The following is a 20,194-nucleotide window of genomic DNA, read 5'->3' as shown; positions in this document are numbered from 1 at the left end:
GTATTGATTTTACTAATTCCAGCATTCACTATATATTTACTGAGGTAGTTTGCATGTGTTTTATAAAAAAACTAAATAACACCCCCACAAGTCACGTCATGTATATTTTTTTGAAAGTGTGGTGTCGACTTAAGCCAGTGATAGTTCATGTAAACTTCAAGTAAACTTTGTGACCTAATGACTACTTCCGTTTCAGAAAGCCACAGCACACAAGTTAACATAACAATGGGCAAGATAAAGCAGTTCAGCTATTACTTTAGTTACCACGTGTTCCTTGATAACTATTTGTTTTGGAATTGTTTTTCAATATTAATGTCAAACTTCTCAGTTTTCGCTTTTAGTGTTGGAGCGAAAGCTAATGTTTTCTGTGAACTTTATTTGAATTTTAGAACTCAGTACTTTGTTTAAAGCTAGTTTAAGCATTTTGGTATCCAAAATAAAAATAAAAGTGTTGGTTGAGCTGTAAGCCTGTGTTCAGGTGGCACACTGACCCCAAACTATGGCTTAGTGTGGCACAGCAGTAGAACAACCAGGGAAGAGCAAAGCAGCTGGGATCTCCTCTCCCAGATTCTACACGCTCATGCATTTATGCTAATCCATGGGTTGGCTTTGTGTGACCAGGCCATTGTGTTAAGTTTTAATAAGCAAAACATTTATTGAACATAACTAAAAGTTCAGTTAGTAGGTACACTGCAGAGATGTTATCCTGTCATTATTATTTTACTGGGATATCTTGTACTGGGATTGAAATAAAGTAAAATTTCGCAGAATTCTATATCATGATTATGATTCTGCTCTAAGGATATCTTCCTACTTGCGTCTGTAACCTGTGAACTTTTAAATTATACGAATCTCAAAATATATACCAATGGTTTTTATTCTGGTTTTGTTCTTCAAAATATACTTTAGATTTCATGGATACGCAATCAACATAAAATAATGTTTATGGTCAGATTTTTCTGTTTTCTCCTGGTTAGGTGTACTATAAAGAAGAAATACAATGATTAAGTTGTTGGGACAACTTTTCCAGTTTAAGTGGAAATGAAATCTGACAAAGACACAAATTAGAAGAACTTACTCTGCGGCAGTGAAAATGGCAAAGCCATCCTGTAGAATTGTTTTGAGTAATACTTGTCTTGTCCACTTCCCCATCTGATGATGTTTTTGGTAACCTGCTGTGGTTACCAAAACCTCTTGCATCTCATCCAACTTTGATTCTTCTTTTACAGCACCTAAATCAGAAGTCTCCTAGTTAAAACTGGTCTGGACAAATTTCAGTTGTAACAGCCTGAGGATGTTTTGCAAGGTTCTTGTAAGAGTCTTGCCAAACCCTTCCCACGTGTTGTGGATCCTACCTTTTCCTAGTTGACTCAAGATGTCAAGTGAGGCTTGTTGAAGCCATAAAACTGAATATCTCCTTGAGGAGAATGGTTCTCCAGTTCACTTCATGCAATTTATAGATAAAAAACTAACAAGCAAGAGTCCCTCCTTGGATCCTTTAGATGCAGGAAATAGGTCATTCTTCAGTATATCTTAGTTTATGAATGTGATAGTTGCTGACATTGAGCCAGCTTCAGGATCTCTTGGATGAGTCTGATAACACTGGAGTATTGCAGTTTTTACCAGTATGCTAGTGGCTCCATTAAGCGTTTCCATTTCCTCAAATTCGAGTAAGATAGTGGAATTAGAAATCCTAGTTGGAATGCCTAATATGCTGTGCAAGAATTAATAAACTGGCACTCAATCCTGACTGGAGGCGATAGCAGTAGGTGGGGATTGGTGACTTGTAAACTCTAGATGAGGTCACAGCTTGAATGATACCATCCTGGATTCCTACCACATTAAGCACTAGATTAGATTACTGAAATGTATTTTATATGGGGATTCCTTGAAAATTATTTTGGAAATCACAACAGTTACAAAATGCACCTGTTGGAATCAGATAACCAAATTCTAGCAACCTCTTGTCCTAAAGACAGGCACATTTGTTTTACAGGAAAAATTCAGAATATTTTGGTTTGAATTTTAAGACCTAACCTAGCGGTCTTACTATTGCCTAAGAACTCAGTGTTCTTTATCTAACTTCTAGCTCCTTCTTGGTGGTAGCACCCCAGTCGTGCAGTTCTGTGTTCAGGGCAGGTCGCTTGACGTTTCTCCATGCAGACTTAGGGGGCAGGTGAAATATGTAGTCATCAGACTTGGTTGTTAAGCTGGAAAACTGTTCATTGATCTGGGCTGACTGTTGATTATTTGAACTGTCTTACGGTGTGTGTGTGTATACTGATCTCTCTTGCTTGTTTGTTCCAGCTTGGTATCTTTTGTTATAAAGCATTTAGAGCAGTATATACTGGAGCACTATAGAAATTTGGGGTGAGAGCCAACATGCAAGGCGACTTCTCTTCTTCCCTCCCCCCTGCAGCTACCAGCATGCCTCCAAAAATCAGTTCTGGAAGGGTGGGAGACCCCTGGAGCAGATTTTGGTGGTGTGGTGGGGACTGGAAGAAAAAAAGAAACAGGATGTCCTATTGCTTAAGTAGGAGGACATGGTTTGATGTCGTCCTTAGAAAATACTTCAGGTGACTTTACATTTGACCAATAGATTTTATATAATCCAGAAAGCTGTGTTAGTCTTTTAAAACAAAGGAAAATAAATGTGTACTTCTAAATGTTATTCACAAGGTGCCATGAGTGATAACAAACAGAAAGGACTACTCATTATCCTAAAACAGTCCTCCACGCTGCAACTCTTGTCTATAAGGAACATGTAACTTTCTATCCATATTAGTTTAGTTTCTGCTAATGTACTTAATATTTTTGATTGTATCCAACTCTCTAGTACGGTTAGTTTACAGCAAATATACTAAAAGACAGTGCTTCGGCTTCTAAAGCCAGGGAAGTATCTGCAGCATCCTCTGATGGGTCATACAAAAATCACCACTTTTACGATACTTTTAGAAGCAAGAAAAACAGGTGAGTCATCTTGTATATCCTGATCTTTCTCCTTTCTATGAAACTAGCTGGATACTTTGTGATTTTTAAAAAATTTGGGAACTAATACAAGAAGTTAAGTTGTCATCATAAAAAGATAGAGAATTGAACCTAGGATTTTGCAATTAAGGCCCTTCAAACTTTATTCAAAGCTGTGTGTGTGTGTGTGTGTGTGTGTGTGTATGTGTGTAAATCCAGCATGGAAGTTTCTGAAACATCCTAAGTGAAAACTGCATATGCCAAGGCTTATTGCTAATATACATACATTTCGAGTTCATCATTAATTGAGAACCAAAAATTGTGCTAACGAGTTTGAAAATGATTTGATTCTGTGTTACCTTTGGGGTACAACTGTTGATCTTTGCTATTGCCCCTTCATATATCTTTTAATTTAGTTATCATTGGATAAAAGCTAGTTCTTGGTCTGTTCTGTAAAAGTGATGTTTTCAAAAAGGTATTTAAAAGGTTTCGTTACAGTTAAGCGATTTGTTACAGTGTCCACATTCACTTTCCCCATTGCTATTGTTTTCCATACTTTCTCACTGCTTATAAACAAAGAGTGAGTAACTCCTGGAATGAACTTTCCACATTGTTTTACTGGAAATTATTTAGAATGTTAGCAAATGTTACTGTTCTACATCTTGAGCATCTCACCTGGGGGATAGATCTGAAATTCAACTGTTGAATAAGGAACAAGTATTCAGAAACTCTTTAATACCTAATATTACTGCACCAAACATTTCATTCAGCTAGATATATAATTGAAGGTAAGGAGGGTTTTAGTCACCAGTGGCTATTGGAGTAAATCCAGCTACAGTATACCAATATAACCAGTCACATTGCTTTTCTTCTGTAGTGTGTCTGCACTGGCTTTTTAAACTCTTGGATTTATTTAAGCTTTTGGTAACTTTATCTCTTGGGGAGAAAAGCATATGGGAGTGGGATAATTTTAGGTGGACAAACAGCGAAGGAAGGTGAGGGTTAAGTATCCTTTTACACCCGTTCTCCACCCAACTAGTAGCTGCTTTCACCTGTAGGGGAAAACCCCGGGAAGCTTGTAATTCTGTATGACTCTTGAGAAGGGTTTTGTTTAAAACCTTGTGGTGTGAAAAGGACTGTATGACAAATTGTAATAAAAGCCACTTGAGTGACTGGCCAGCTTTAGCATGTGAAAAGATGTAAAAAGAACTGAGAACTAATCCAGATCAGTTCAGACGTCAAATAGCGATAAGATCAGTATGGTTTGTGGCATGAAGAAACTGGTTCTTTTCTGCAGTGGTGCTGATTTCCTGGAACACCCTCTCCTTTACCTCCTCCTCTGAGAGGTGTCAACCGTGATGTGCTTTAGACACCTTTTGAAAACTTCAATATTTAGATTGCACTGCTCAGTATTTTGTTCTAATATTTTGATTCTGGATTTTTGGTGACAGTATGTATTTTCATTTTATTTACACCATTGTCATGATGTTATAATTTTTACACTGCTTAGAAAAGTGTGTATTGGGGGGGGGTCTATAAATTGCTTAAATAGTTTATTGTTGATGTTTTTATGTTTAAATCACTTTGAGATACTTTATAGGAAGATATTTATAAATAAAATAAGTAAATGAACAGGAAACACTTTACCATGGAAAAAGTCTGATCAAGATGTTCTATTGGCAAGATGGATTCAATTTTTTTATCAAAGCAAGGTGATGCTTTTCTGTGGGAAGATGAAGGGCTTTTGAGATTTCAGTGTCTAACCATCACAATGAGGCAAAAACATGAAATAAGACAATAGTCGTGTTTAGATTCAACAGGAAACTTGGGCTTCCTATTACAGGCAATAGTCTCTGGTTCACATTCTCCTCCCCCTTTTCATCTGAACTTGTCACAGAAAACTGTGTCTAGTGTCAGGGAGAGGTATGAAATTGGAAGGTAAGCTTGCAATCTTCTGCTGTGGTGTGTGAAAGAAAAATATGTGTTTGTGTGTGCATGGAAGGCCTGTGCTTTTAATGGGAAACCATAATTTCCTGTTGTATGTGGATCTGGAAAACAAATTTTAAAATGTAGGGTCTGAAATTATATTGACAATGCTTTCTGAAATAGACACTTCCCATAAAGAAAATTGCAAACGGATTTCATTAATATAGTACATGGACTGACTGTCTCAGATTAAATAGATTTCCTATCCTATCTATAGTAAATTTGCAGAATAGTGGATGCTGTTGAACACTTGGTGAAATCAGATTTCCTTTCCCTTCAGATTTTAATCTTTACAACTAGAATTCATACTTTTATGGAAAATGTGGTACTAGAATGTTCTGTGCTTGGGGTTCTTTTAGTGCTTCATTTAAGTCTTCATTAAGCCCTTATATAATTTACCTAAACTAGATTTCTTGAAACAGTGAATCTATGAGTACTGATCCCATTGAATAGATCTTAATTTAGGTGGGACTAAAGTTGTGTATATAGTCAACCTACAGGTACTCTTCCATTACTTAAAATGAACTGTTCATTTATAGCTACTCAAAAGTATTTTTGCAATACCTTGTAATGAATATAGGTTAAAGGTTTTTTTATTTAAGAATGATTTTTTACCTCATTAATATACATTGGAAGTGGTTTTGTTTGAATGACTAATTAGATAAACACATGGTAAGGCATAGTTTATTAAACCATGGTGTATTTGGTCATTTGAGCTGGGCCCAGTGGCTTAAGCATAGTTTATTAACCATTAATAAACCATGTTCATAAGCCGTGGGTAGTTGGATAAACCTTGATAATGTTAACCATGGATTAGCATGACATGAGAACCTGGATCACAAATGGGTCCTGGAATTCAAGGAAGTTATAACACAGGTTTTTAAATGTGCTATTCATCAGTTTAATATTGGTTTAGCAGAAGACAGCACAAGGCAACAACAAACATTGGACTCTATTTCATTTTTACAAATTCTTGCTGATCATTTTGGAAAACTAATTGTTCAAACATACAATAGCATGCTCTTGTGACCTTTGTACTTCATGTATTATGTGAGATGTTCAGTAAAAATGCTCATTTGGTGTCATATTATGTGCATAAACCTGTTGATTAAACCATAAATTTGTCCTTATTAGATGTTTTATAAAATATAGGAGCATATGAAAAGAACTAGGCCGTATATATGTGTTGTGGCAAACTTCCTCTCCTTTCCCTGTCATTCGTGCACATGCATGATGTGGCTTAAGAAATTAGATCTTCAGAAAGACTTAAAACCTGCTGACACTGTTTTGGAAGTGGAACTAGGACACTGGCCTTATCCTGGTGCCTCCTGCAGTCAAAGGTAAGATTAGACACAGAAAGGGTGATGCCAAGGACATTGTGTGTAATTTTGCATTGTGGAAGAATTCTGAAAATCATCCTGTAGGGATGTGATCTAATGTTGAAAATATGGCAGCCCAAAGGGGTGTGCCTATTATCATGGGCATTTTGTACTCACCTGTAAGGTGTTTTTATTGGACAAAGGGCCATCTAGTGGTCAAGGGTGGGAAAGTAGGTGGTCTTTCATTGCCAGTGACCTTAATCCATATTCTAACAAGTCCAGCTTCAGGCAGAGGGCAAACAGCACATAATGGAAAGGGAGCAATCAAGCCGACTGCTTCCTCAGAGAACAAGCAAACAAACTGGCCAGTGTCAAACGGCGTAACATAACATGGTGCATGCAGGAAGCACAAGCTTAGACAAAACCCTAAGTAACAACAAATCCCAGAGAACAGGATAAGTACAAAAATAACAGTCTCATAAGCAGGAGAAATGCAACCTCTGAGCCATCAAGCCAATGTAGTTAAATACACTTGGAAAACAGAAAAGAATGGAAGAGGGCACTCACAGGAGAAATGAAAAAGGCGCTAAGCCGGAGAAATTCTGAATGGAGTTGCTGGAAACAACCTACTGGTGTATTTTCTGTCCTCAGCCACTAGATGGCAGAGGCCTCCCCCTACACAGCTCTTTGTTCAGGGAAAAATATACCAAGCCAATCAAATATTTAGGATTCTGCTGTGTGCTTTTGAAAAAAACAGAACAGACACTTCTGTTCATAACTTTCTAACAATCCTCTTAACTAGATTTATTTGCATCTGAATTGGGGTGAATGTTATTAGGGGAGTATGGATATTCTCCCTCAAAGAGTGGGTTGCCTTCTTCATAGCTTCCTCATATCTCTGTACTTTTAGGATTATCAAAGAATGGGTCAAAGAATAAATCTATTAATTTGTAGGAAATTTGTGTGTTGAAAGGGTGATTTCATGCCCCCAAACCACCCACTTTTAAAAAATATTTACAAAATGCAGATACTATATGGGAATCCCTAATCCGTCTATTCTATTATGATCATTTGTCAGAATTATGATTTTTTGTTAACATGATTTTCCAAATTAATTGTTTCACAAGAATGTAACATTTTCTGTACTACTATTCAGAAAAATCCAAACAGACTTGAGAATTTTGCAACACAAATATGCTGATTACTCTTGATGATTCCTAAACTTTCACAAAAGTTTGTGTCATGTTTATTGGGACCTTATAGAAGATTAAAACCAAAAAGACACATCATATGAACATAGAAACTTTGCTTGCTCATGTAGTAGATATGAAAATGACATATGCAACAAGCAGTGCTTTGTTCTTCCAGTTTATCAACTAAATCTACAGAGTTGAAACCAGAAAAGTGCAAGCAAAAGTTCACTTCTGCAGCAAAAGTCCACTGCATCTCCTTTGAAAAGCTGCTTTTGAAGGGTAGAATTGTAGGAAATGGGCTCTGAGGGGCTTGAGTTGGGAAATTGTAGAAGTGATTTGGGGGGTGGGTGTGAACTGTCTCATGCAAGGCAATTTGTGGATCCAACCCAAAAGTCTCTTGGACCTTCAGGTATATTTCCATCAGCTCCAGCACACTTGTAATTAGTCTTTAAAGAATACCCCATGGTTTTTCCTAATGGTTGCAAGTAAAAAGAAAAAAGAAAGACTACAAGTGAATACCTTAGTTGCTATGGTCAGGTACTTTCATTTTTGCCAGTGTGTTTGCTGTCCATTTCAGATGCTGAATTGGATTTAATTTAGACCTCTGCTTTTGAGTTCACAAGTATTTTTTTTAGCAAAATTGCTTGGTAAAGTATTGCTTTAAATTTTACTCAGTTTTGGGAAATTGGACTTGTGACAGATGCAGGGCGGAATTCAAAGTTGTACTCCTTGAACTGTTCTTGCAGCATTTCAGATTGTCTGAGGAAACAATCTCCCCTGACCTCCCCCAGCACACAGTTCCTGTTGCACTGTCAGGACTCATTGTGCTGCTTCCTGCTAAATCGCTCAGCTAAACCCAGCCCAAAGAAGATGAAAGATCCATTATACTACTGTTTGGAAAGACAGCATTCCCTCCCACCCTTGATTTATATGTTTATTTAAAATGTTAATCTTCAGCCTTTTCGGACCTGGGATCCACTCTTAACCCAAACATGAATTTGAATATTGAATATGGCAGTCATGTTGGTATTAAAGCCCACCTTTTATTAAGCTGCGGGACGCGGGTGGCGCTGTGGGTAAAAGCCTCAGTGCCTAGGGCTTGCCGATCGAAAGGTCGGCGGTTCGAATCCCCGCGGCGGGGTGCGCTCCCGTTGCTCGGTCCCAGCGCCTGCCAACCTAGCAGTTCGAAAGCACCCTTAAGTGCAAGTAGATAAATAGGGACCGCTTCCTGGCGGGAAGGTAAACGGCGTTTCCGTGTGCGGCTCTGGCTCGCCAGAGCAGCTTCGTCACGCTGGCCACGTGACCCGGAAGTGTCTCCGGACAGCGCTGGCCCCCGGCCTCTTGAGTGAGATGGGCGCACAACCCTAGAGTCTGTCAAGACTGGCCCGTACGGGCAGGGGTACCTTTACCTTTACCTTTATTAAGCTGCAAGCGTGTAGTGGCTGCAATGCACCAGTTGAAGGCCAATGGGTTAAAATATTTGGGGTTTTTGCCCCTAACACCTAAGGCTTTACATGGGACTTAAAAAAAAATATTATTCAGACAAAACTTCAGAAAATCCAAACATCAATAATGAAAATTTATTTTAAAAAGGCACATTGTATTGCATTCACATTGCCTTATTTGGCCCAACAGCAACTAAATCCACAAAGAATAACGTATTCTGCAAGCACAGAACTGCTAACGTCCAGCCAACACAAAATGGGGTAACGTGTCTTTCAGATTACATGTAATTGAACATATTAGCACCAGTGTCTCTGTCCACCCAAAGTCGGTTGGTACATATGGTTGAGGAAGACACTGGTGTTGCGCTTATGGGCACATGGACATCTATTTGGCAGCTCTGTGTGATACAGGATACTGGACTAGATGAGCCTTTGGTCTGATCTAGCAGAGCCATCCTTAGGTTCTAAGAAGTCAGTTTATGAGTTGGTTTTCCCATAATGTTTAATTTTTTGCTTTGTGTCTGTTGCTGCCTTGGCCATTTTTTATTTTTTTAAAATGGCAATATTTTAAATACTCAGAACGAACCATGTTTCGTTCTCCTTCAGATCCCTGAAGACGTTTGCTGAAATTGCCTGTCTTGTTCATGTACATTCGCCATGTACAGTGGTACCTCGGGTTAAGTACTTAATTCGTTCCAGAGGTCCGTTCTTAACCTGAAGCACCACTTTAGCTAATGGGGCCTTCTGCTGCCGCCGCGCCACTGTTCTCATCCTGAAGCAAAGTTCTTAACCCGAGGTACTATTTCTGGGTTAGCGGAGTGTGTAACCTGAAGCGTATGTAACCTGAAGCGTATGTAACCCAAGGTACCACTGTATGTAGAATTTGATCCTGAAGGATAACTATTCAAAATGGAAGACAGTTCTGTATGCTTCGGTGGTGGTCAGCCTTCCTGTCAGCTGTAACCCACAGGAAGTCTAAAAGAATTAAATAGTACCAGTCTAGTGTACTCTTTTGTATATACACATGTGGGCCCTTCCCATTTACTGAGGGGTGTGTGTGTGTGTGTGTGTGTGTGTGTGTAGAAATTTCTGGGCTGACAAACAATGCAGCAGCACAGTCAAGGAGAAATAAATGCCTGACACTGTTGCCATTGCCCAGTTGCTTGAAACCTATGCTCTCTCTGTCACTTGTGGTGGCGGTTACCCATGAGGTAAATTTGAAAAAGTATGTGGTTTTACCTACACACCTACAGTGAATGCTGTTATCTGTTACTGTTTGTCAGGTTAAACCAGTGTACAGTCTGTGGTTGCACATCTAGGATAACTTTTATCTTGGTTTGTTTGTTTTTACTTATGTGTCCCCCCCCCAAAATAACTAAGACAGGCAACGTACATTTCTTCTCAGAAGTGGATTTCCCCCCATTTCTCTGTGGACGATAGTGGACATGCTCTGATTGTAAAGCAATTCCTACTCCTGGCCATTGAGTCCACAGCAGTGGAACGTCCTTTTCTGATCAACTATTGTGTTAGGTAATTTTTTTGCAATTTTTATAATATTGAAGTGGGTGGGTTCTGAAATTAAAAACATTTAATTGAGTATTTTGAGACAAATATAAAGGAGTCATTTTTTTCTAAAATGTTAATAGTACTGAAACTAAAATGAGGGATGAGAGAAAATATGAAAATCAAGAAGCCCTTTTTAGATAGTATTGAAGGTAGAGTGACTTTTTTCACTGAAATCTTGTGAATTAAAGATAGGGGCCTGATACTGAAAGAGCTTTGCATAAAGAAACTCCTCTCTTAAAGTCTGGTGTATCACCACTTCCGTGTATACTTCTGTCTCGCTGTAATTTATTAGGGAAAATAGACAGTAGAAGGGGGATTACAGCCTAAATTGAGGATTTTGTTGTATTAGGACATAGCTAAGTCCAAAGCATTAAATATGTAAATCACAAGAGGCTTGGATTTTAGCTTCTTAAATGCCTTAGAAGGTAATCTGTTGATAAGTATATGAATATACATTCATACTGAAAGTTCAGAGTGTGAGGCCGGCAGAAATGACCAGAAAGATAGAGGCTTAAACCTTCCCTTCCTTGATGGTATATCAAACATATTTACACACTGGACAAATCAGAATTGTAACTTAGTTAGCTTTTTACTGAGTACAGAAGCATTCAAAATTTGTTTCAGAAAACCTTTTAAAGAACAACGGAGATAGAATGTTTAGAAGATCAAAAATATACCAATATTGTGTTTAAAAACGAGAACTTCCTCAAGCTTTTTGGGCCAGCAGGCATAAGAAACAGATGGCAGGTAGCATGTGATACCCATTTCACATAAGAAAAACTGGTGATACTCAAAGCACAACCTGAAACAAAGCAAACCGCCTACACACCTGAAAAAGCAGGCAACATCCCCTGGAAAAAACAGGCTACACCCAACCTAATCAAAACTTTATTTTTTAAAATGGTAGGGGCACAGTTCCTAAGGGCACCATGGTGTCTACAGACACTATAAGTATAATATACCTTTAACACAGAAATTTATATTCTCACTACTTGTCATTTTAGGAGGGGCTATAAATGTCAGGGGTTGCCAATACTGAACCCACAAGCACACATCCCTGCCCACCCCCTGGCCTGCCTTGGTGCCTACAAGGTGCTTTACTCTCCCTCCCCTCTGGTTTGACAGAAGCGCTCCATTGTAACCAGTGTATAAGGTTTTGCTGTGTATGGTGCCCATGACCATTTCCTCTAGTTTTCAAATGAGCCCTCAAGCCCTCCCAAAGTTGGAAACTCCTGATCAATGTACTTCTGCAATCTGTTCTGGCTTAGCGATGCAGTGTGTATTCTGTAATTGCATGGAGCACAATTCACACTGGGGCAGATATGTGTAACAAAACAATTGATACATTTCCATGCAATTACTAAGTGCCTTTGGGTGGGGAGCGGGCAAAGAACTGGCAGGTTGGTAGGGAAGATATTGCATAATGAAGCCAATTGCACAGAAAAGGGAAGGTTGTCTGATAGTGTATCCCTTAAAACTGGCATTGCGTGTTTGGGGTAACTTAGTTTTTTGAAAGAGATTTAGGCCACCTTTCAGCAATACGTGGCTTTCAAAGAATAAAACAACACCAAATGTAATGAAAAATGGGATTAAATTTTCTCAGATTTTTGGCAATTTGCAAAGGCTGTTTCACATTGTTGTGCATTTAATGTGTGGTAGGCTTACTTCAGCACGATTTTTCATTCCATCTGGGGACAACCTATCTACCTGTTGCTCATTATCATTCCCCATATCCAAAGTGAGATGATCTGTCCGCAAGGGCAGGCCATTGTGCCTTGCTCACTATTCAGAGCAAATGCTTGCTTATTGTGCAGGCTGCTCTGTTCCTACATATATATATGATCAATGGCGAAAATACCAGCGGGAAAGTGGTGGATGGGATGGTGTACTTCTAGTTTTAGTTTTCTGAGTTGAGATCAAGCAAACTATATTCTGCACCATTCATTATACATACAAAGCTAAACAGACTCTTCAGTCTGTTATATAAGACTCTTCAGTCTGAATATAAGACTCTTCAGTGGGTGTTATAAAAATGTGACTGTAATGTGAGTTATACCTTTTTTGGATTTTAGTGCAAGCATTCGTTTTAAAACTATTACCCAATTGTAAAATTAAAGTAGCTATTAGGATTCGGGTTGAGGGGAGCTGAAAAAAATGAGAAGCAGCAATGCTTTTACAAACCTATCCAATTCCAATTCTTGATTAAAAGCAGCAACCCTGGTTTAGTTTAAAAGGGAATACCGTCAACAGACTATATATCTCTCTTTCAGCAAAACTTTTGACTTACTCACACATGACATCTTCCTAAATAAACTTGAGAAATACGGATTGGAAAGGACATAATGGGGCTACAAAGTTGCTTGAAATACTGCACATAAAAGGTAATCATTTTAATGGATTGATAAAGCGAATATAAGTTGATATTGAAAAGCTTCAATTCCAGGAGTCGATCTTGATTTCAGCATCATTGCTATACCTAAGGAAGGAATAAACATCTTGCCAAACTTTTGGGGGATAAAGTGAACATGACAATTTAGTTCTGATTGGGGAAATTATACTGATCCACATTACTGAGCAGTACTGAGTTCACAACACTTCTAAAGTTTCTCAACAATTTTATCAAAACCTTGTTCGGTCAGTATTATCCACATATTGCAGGTGGGCTGTTGAGGTTTTAAGAGGATTATCTGGTGTAAGGCCATCGTTTATGATGCTTTTACTTCTGCGACCGGGAGCAAAACATTCTTCTAGTGGCTCAAAAGATCAAACAATGTATATATCTAAAAATTACATCTTGCGATAATGAGCTTAAAGAACATAACAAAATTTAAATAACCATACAAAGGAGGATATTGACAAGCTGGAACGTGTGCAGAGGAGGGCAACCAAGATGATCCAAGGGTCTAGAAACTAAGTTTTATGAGGAGCAGTTGAGGGAGTTGGGTGTGTTTAGCCTGGAAAAGAGGAGAGGAAATTCAGTAGCCACCTTCAAATTGGCTCAGTTGGGGTCATGGGTTCGAGCCCCACATTGGGCAAAAGATTCCTGCACTGCAGGTGGTTGGATAAGCTCTCACATGGTCCTTTCCAACTCTGCAATTCTATGATTTTAAATATCTAAAGGTCACATGGAGAATGGAACAAGCTTGTTTTCTCCTGCATTGGAAGGTAGGACCTGAACCAATGACTTCAAAGTTAAGAGAAGAGATTCCAACAGTACTTTCTAACAATAAGGTCTGTTTGACAGTGGAAATGGACTTCCCCAGGAGGTTGTGGACTGTCCTTCCTTGGAGGTTTTTAAGCAGAATCATAGATTCTTTAGTTGAGATTCCTGCATTGCAGAGGGTTGGAATAGATGACCCCTGAGGTCCCTGCCACCTGTGGAAATCTGTGGTTCTATAAAGTTAATAGGCTAATCAAAACGTCTCAAATATACTGTACTTTTCCGTGTGTAAGACTAGGTTTTTTCCTTTAAAAATTATGTTAAAAAGTGGGGGTCGTCTTATACATGGAGAGTGCATAGTGCAAATTTTGTTAAATTTGAGTACCCCCAAAAAGGGGGCATCTTATACACAGAAAAATACGGTAAACAATCCATTAATAAGTTAAGATAGGATTTAGCATTGTAAATATGAGACAAACTGTTCCCCTCAGCAACAACCTCCTAAACTAGACCTCACCCTGATTGTCTTAGTGCACATGGAGCAGCAGGAGCAGTCTTTGGGTTGGAGTCAGTCAGGACCCTGCCATCTCAAGTCAAGTGGAAATGTGCCAGCCAGCAGAAACTGGGTCTTGGAGGACTCACAGCTAGGTGGTACCTTCAGTGAATTTGTGACTGATGCAAGATGTGTACAGGGGCTTGCTCTAGCCTCTTACTCTGCACCAGAGATCATGGTAGGCAGTGATAATTTTTTTAATGGTAAGTTCCAAATATTGTAAGAAAAACACTAGTATGTAACATTGCAATTTTTTACTTTTCCCCAAATTACAAATGTGTCAAGAATGTAGCATCATGGCACCAATATGAACAGCCAAATTTCACTTAAGATTTCAGTAAGACAAGCATTTTACCCAAGAGTTGAGAAATAAGTCTACTCTATATTGGCTGGCAAGGATTTAGGTACAACTGCTGCAGATTAAAGGCTGTAAACAGTAAAATCACGAGCCAAGAAAAAGTTTAGATAGTCTCAAATGTTTGAAAAGATGGGAAATGTTCTGACTACAAGATGGAGAAAGCCTGTTGATTGTAAAATCTCCTTTCGAAGTTTATTAAGGGAAGAATGCATAGGTATCTGTTGCCAGCAAGTCAATGTACAGAATTCTGCACTGGGCAGCTGCTTACCCTAAATGTCAGGAGTCGCAATCCTATATGCAACTGAAGCACATCCAGGACTGCTGCAAGTGGGGTAGAAACTTGCACCTTCCTTACTTTCAGCTTGCATGTGCATAAAAGCTCCAAGTCACCTGAAGAACATTATGCAGGTGCCGGAGAGGTACGGTCACTTGAAAGGATTTTCCGAGTTATAGCTGTTGGAAGGACCAATACCCTCCTCCATGCCACAAACACACTGAAAAAAAACTGCGCAGTACTGTTGGTGATGGAGTTTGGTCGCAGCACCAGATCAAGAAGGATAATATGTCCTTTTGCTAGGCTGTCTGGGTGTATTTGGCTAAGCTGCAATGCTTTGGAATATGAGATTGAAACCCTGGATTAACTCGTGTTTGGAAGCCTGTTAATGTGGTCAGGAAGTGCCTTAGGGTTGGCGTGTTGGTCAGTTTGACCAGTCAAGCCCTGCCAGTTGGCTGCCGATTTGATCAAATATTGTCAAATGTTACATGGAGTCAAGAATGCTTCTATTTAGGTGGAAGCTTTTCTTTTATTATGCTGCCATTGATTAGTAGTGACAGGCACTGGGGGTGCTTACCATTGCTGCTTGGGACTTTGACGCTGATGGAGGTACAGAGCCAACTGAAAGTGATACTGAGTAAAGCATTGACATGTTTTCTACTTTCCACAACAGTTTAAAAACTGGCTTGTGTTTTGCTCTTAGTTCACTTTGTTTTGAATTGATTTTTTTAAAATCTTGTGATTATAGGCTTACACTAGTGTTCCCAGGATAAAAGCCAGAGTAGACCTGTCCAGTGAAATGACCACATTTGTAAGAATTCTTAAATAATATTGTTAAATATTATAATTCATTAAGATTTCTTCTAAAAAGTGAGTTTTAATTGTTTCATAATCTGTTAACTAATAGTTTTTTTATTAGCCAAAGTATATATTTTTGAAAATAAGTGTGTTTATATGTATAGTCTCTTAAAATTAATACTTAACATGTGTGATTGTTATTTGACAATATTTGACCAAAGTCTAACACCATTCTGAGAAACTAAAATGAGCAAGCACTTTCTCAACAGTTAGACTTTATAGCTTTCTGGATATGACACCACCAGATTTCATGATATGTAGCTGAGTAAATGAAGAAGTGTTGATTGTAGAAATATCACCTTGGAGACACGATGAAAGAAATGTGCTCTTTGATCTGGGGCTGGGTGTACTTGGCTACTTAAAAAGACCACCGCAAAATGTTACTTGTGTTTTGCAAAACTGGATTCAATGGCCTTATATATGTTTAAGTACACATAGAAATGGGTTTAAATTTGCATGCTGCATCTAATTCTACTTCTACTAGACCCTGGGTATGGGCAGTGTCCCACCTCCTGGTGCCTGAAACCCTATTCAGGATCTGAACCTTCTGTCACTACCCTGACCTTTTAGATTTCACCTTCCATTTCCAACACGGATTGGCCTGCTGCAGACATAGACCAGAAGTAGAGGATCAGTTAACTAAATTAGTGGATTCTGCAATGGATGAAATTGTTTGGCTTCTTCCATTTGAGCATATTTAGTTAAAATAATGGATGGTTATGAATTGGCTTTAGCTATGCCCTCTTTGCGGCCACCACATTCCCAGAAACATTAATATTTTTGCCTTACTACTTGTCTTTACAAAGTCACACCCATTGTTGAATGTTCCTCAGCAGGAAATGTGAGGCACATCAGTCTTTTCATATGTGTTTCTAGAGAGAAGAGCATTGCCAGCCACTTGCGGAAGGAAAGCCCTAGTTACTAGGGGTGCATTAGCCTGATAAACTGTCATGGAAGGATGTTCTGAAAACTGTAGAGGAAATTTCTCTGCCTCTCATTGCCCTCTCTGGCTGGGAGGGAGTGAAGAATTACCTATACCCCCTATAGCATGTGCTAAGTTCCTGAGCAACCTTAGTGGAACAAACGTAGATATAAAATGGGACTCCAATCTGATGCATTGATATAACTAAAGGAGGGAGGTCTCATCGCATCATCTTTATTAAATGGGGTACCGTGTAGCACCATGTGAACTGTCCCTTTTGATGAATGTCCCTGATGCAGGGAAACACTCTGACATGCCAAATTAAGAGTAGATGATCATTTAATAAGCTTTAATTGTTTTTCTTCTTCTAGGAAATGGTTATGATGCTGAAGTGCAGTTGAAGATGTACTTCATGAGTGCTTTGTCCAAGGAATATAGCAGAGGAAGTTGAATCCTTTCTTCAGTTTCAGGTATCTTTCTTCCACCATTCCCCAGTCTTCTTTGGGTTTCCAGATTCATGATGACTTATTTCTGATTGTTTTACATTTTTGTAAAGAAGGGGAGAGGAAAATTTCAAAGGGTTTTCAAGACCCATGTCTGAAGATATCTTTCTGTTTTTGATCTCTAATGGGTAGATTATGCTGTGATGAGCTGTGGGCCTGTAGAAACTGAGAGGGGCAGATGCACATTGATCTCAATATGGACCTATGAACTTTGGGTGTTCTATGACTTCTTTCAGGGGATGATGGCATGACTGCTTGAAGAAACATGAATGTTCTTGATGCTGCTATTTGCTCTCCCTTTATGCTTTAGCATTAATATTAGATTGGCAAACTTCAAGTTTATTACCGTGAATTTATCATATGTAAAACAGATCTGCTGTCATGTAATTTGCAGTTCTGGGTTGTATCCAGTGGTTTTGCCTTAGTTAGAACAGAAAGCAATTCTGCTTATGCAAATTGGGGTACCCAGTTTTGTTGTTTTGCCTGTAATTTTCCTTCCCAAAGGCTGATCCATAGCAGAATGGAATAATGGAACACAACCAAAATTCTATATCTAGACTCTTGTGGTTGCTGCAAAGGAAAAGCCACAATTGAAGTCAACCCACTGTTTCTAGGCTCTGTATTCCAATCAGTATGAAGAAGTGCTATTGATTTGTGTGTTTCTTGTTTCCTAGTGAATGTACGCAAGGTATATTTTGGGACAGTTATACTATGTGGAGTTGCAAGCAATCAACTACTGTACCAGAGGTAGTCGGGAATACAAAAGAAGGAATTATTTGAGGAGGGTAAGTAGCTTAAAGCTGCCAGAGATAAAACAAGAATGACATTTAAATTTAGAGTGTGGGTATTCTTTGTGATGTGCTTGGACAGTCAATGGGTGCTTGTGATATAGAACCTGCTCTTCTTTATAGAATAACAAGTGCTGTGTGGATTCCATGTAACTCATGACTTAATAGTGCAAGCATGAGTGCTATGTGATGAAAAAATTGTAAGACTGTTAACAGATTTAAAATGAAACCAATAAATAATAATGCATTCTGAGCGGTTTCCAACATAATAAAAGCACAGAAAATATCAAACATTAAAAACATCCCATTACAGGACTGCCTTCAGAAAGTTTTGTAGATGTTTATCTGTTTAACATCTGGTGGGAGGGCATTCCCTTGGGTGGGCGCCACTGCCAAGAAGGTCCTCTGTAGCATCCCTTCTCTGTGAGGGAACCGCCAGAAGGCCTCCTGATCTGGATCTCAGTGTCTGGGCTGGACGATGGAGGAAATGCTCCTTCAGGTTTACAGGGCTGTTTAGGTCTTTAAAGGTCAGCACCAACACTTTGAATTGTTCTCAGAAATCCTGGGAGCCAATGTAGGTCTCTTAGGACTTATGTGGTCCTTGCGGCTGCTCCCAGTCACCAGTCTGGCAGCTGCATTATGTTTTCACTTGAGTTATGAACAGATACATGGTGTGTAGTGTTTAAAATCTGTTTTGTATTTTAAATCTTGTGTTTTAAAGCAGTGGTTCACAATTAGCTAAGTACTGTAGACTCCCTGTTTTTTAAAGCCATGGACCCCTTACTTTTGAAAATTTTGATACCTGTGGTAGTTTTTTGTTATGTGAATGGTGCCACAGATCCGGGGGGAGGCTGCAGACCACCAATTGGGAACCACTGTTTTAAAATAGAGTTGTAATTTTTATCTTGATTTTATTGTTCTATCGTCTTGTGGACTACTTGGGGAGGTTGTGGACTCTCCTTCCTTGGAGGTTTTTAAACAGAGTTTGGATGGCCACCTGTCATGGATGCTTTAGCTGAGATTCCTGCATTGCAGGAGGTTGGACCAGATGACCCTTGGGACCCTGGAACTCTTACGATTCTAGAAGATTGAATCTGTTTAACATTTAAAGACAATAAAGCTAATAAAGCTTTAAACTGAAAATTTTTATTTTTGCTGAATTTATAAACTTTAGATACTTCTGGATACTTAGTTGAGTACCGTATTTTTCGCACGATTGGACGCACTGGACCATAGGACGCACCTAGTTTTTTTGGGGGGAAATAAAGGAAAATTTTTTCCCCTTTATTCCCCCCCCCAAAAGCAGGTCAGGGAAACCGAACCAGGTCGAGGAACAGCGGGATAGTGGCGCTGTGCCTCCCTGCTGTCCCCTGAGCTTGTGGGGCTGGCTGATGTCTGCCTGGCGCGCGGGGCGCCCTGCTTCAGGGCGCCCCACCCGCCGGGCGGCAGGCTGCTATCCGCAGCGTGGGGAGCCCTGCGGGGAACTCCTGCAAGGCTCCCCACGCTGCGGATGTGTTCCCGAAATGCCAGGCGCTCTGCTTTTAGGGCGCCCGACGCTCCGGGAGGCAGGCTGCTATCCGCAGCGTGGGGAGCCCTGCGGGGAACTCCTGCAAGGCTCCCCACGCTGCGGATGTGTTCCCAAAGCGCCGGGAGCTCTGCTTTCAGGGCGCCCGACGCTCCGGGAAGCAGGCTGCTATCCGCAGCCTAGACACGGCTAGCGCTTGGGGCGCGCCGAGCTCCGCACGCCCCAAGCTTCGGGATTAGCGCAGTGGTCCACTAGCCCTGGGAGAGCCGCGCAACATCGCGGGGCTCTCCCAGGGCTAGCGGAGACTTTGCCGGCACCCAGAAGCTTGGGGCGCACTGAGCTCCGCACGCCCCAAGCTTCGGGATTAGCGCAATGGTCCGCTAGCCCTGGGAGAGCCGCGCGACGTCGCGGGGCTCTCCCAGGGCTAGCGGAGACCTTGCCGGCACCCAGAAGCTTGGGGCGCGCTGAGCTCCGCACGCCCCAAGCTTAGGGATTAATGCAGCGCTCCGCTAGCCGTGGGAGAGCTGGGTCTCCCACGGCTAGCGGATAGCTTCCTGAAGCCTGGAGAGCGAGAGGGGTCGGTGCGCACCGACCCCTCTCACTCTCCAGGCTTCAGCGAAAGCCTGCATTCGCTCCATAGGACGCACACACATTTTCCCTTGCTTTTTAGGAGGGAAAAAGTGCGTCCTATGGTGCGAAAAATACGGTAGTTTCATCTATTTACATGGGTAACATTGTTGCACTTCTAAATAAGTAAGCACTCAACCCCCTACTTTG

General features: G+C 40.2%; 1 protein-coding gene across 3 annotated transcripts in view; it reads left to right on the top strand.

Annotated features, from left to right (window-relative positions):
* The window catches only part of PSPC1 (paraspeckle component 1), a 59,852-nt gene that overhangs the window by 37,013 nt on the left and 2,645 nt on the right, over positions 1–20,194 (top strand). For all 3 annotated transcript variants that reach the window (XR_003706315.2, XR_013392526.1, XR_013392527.1), the window contains 2 exons: positions 16,973–17,071; positions 17,779–17,889. The gene's annotated coding sequence lies outside the window, so the exon portion shown is untranslated. The remainder of the gene's footprint in view (positions 1–16,972; positions 17,072–17,778; positions 17,890–20,194) is intronic.

This window comes from Podarcis muralis, chromosome 4 (genome assembly GCF_964188315.1).
Source record: "Podarcis muralis chromosome 4, rPodMur119.hap1.1, whole genome shotgun sequence".
Classification (NCBI taxonomy): Eukaryota; Metazoa; Chordata; class Lepidosauria; order Squamata; family Lacertidae; genus Podarcis; species Podarcis muralis.
The sequence above is the reverse complement of the archived record's forward strand: the minus strand, read 5'-3'. Positions and strand labels throughout refer to the sequence as shown.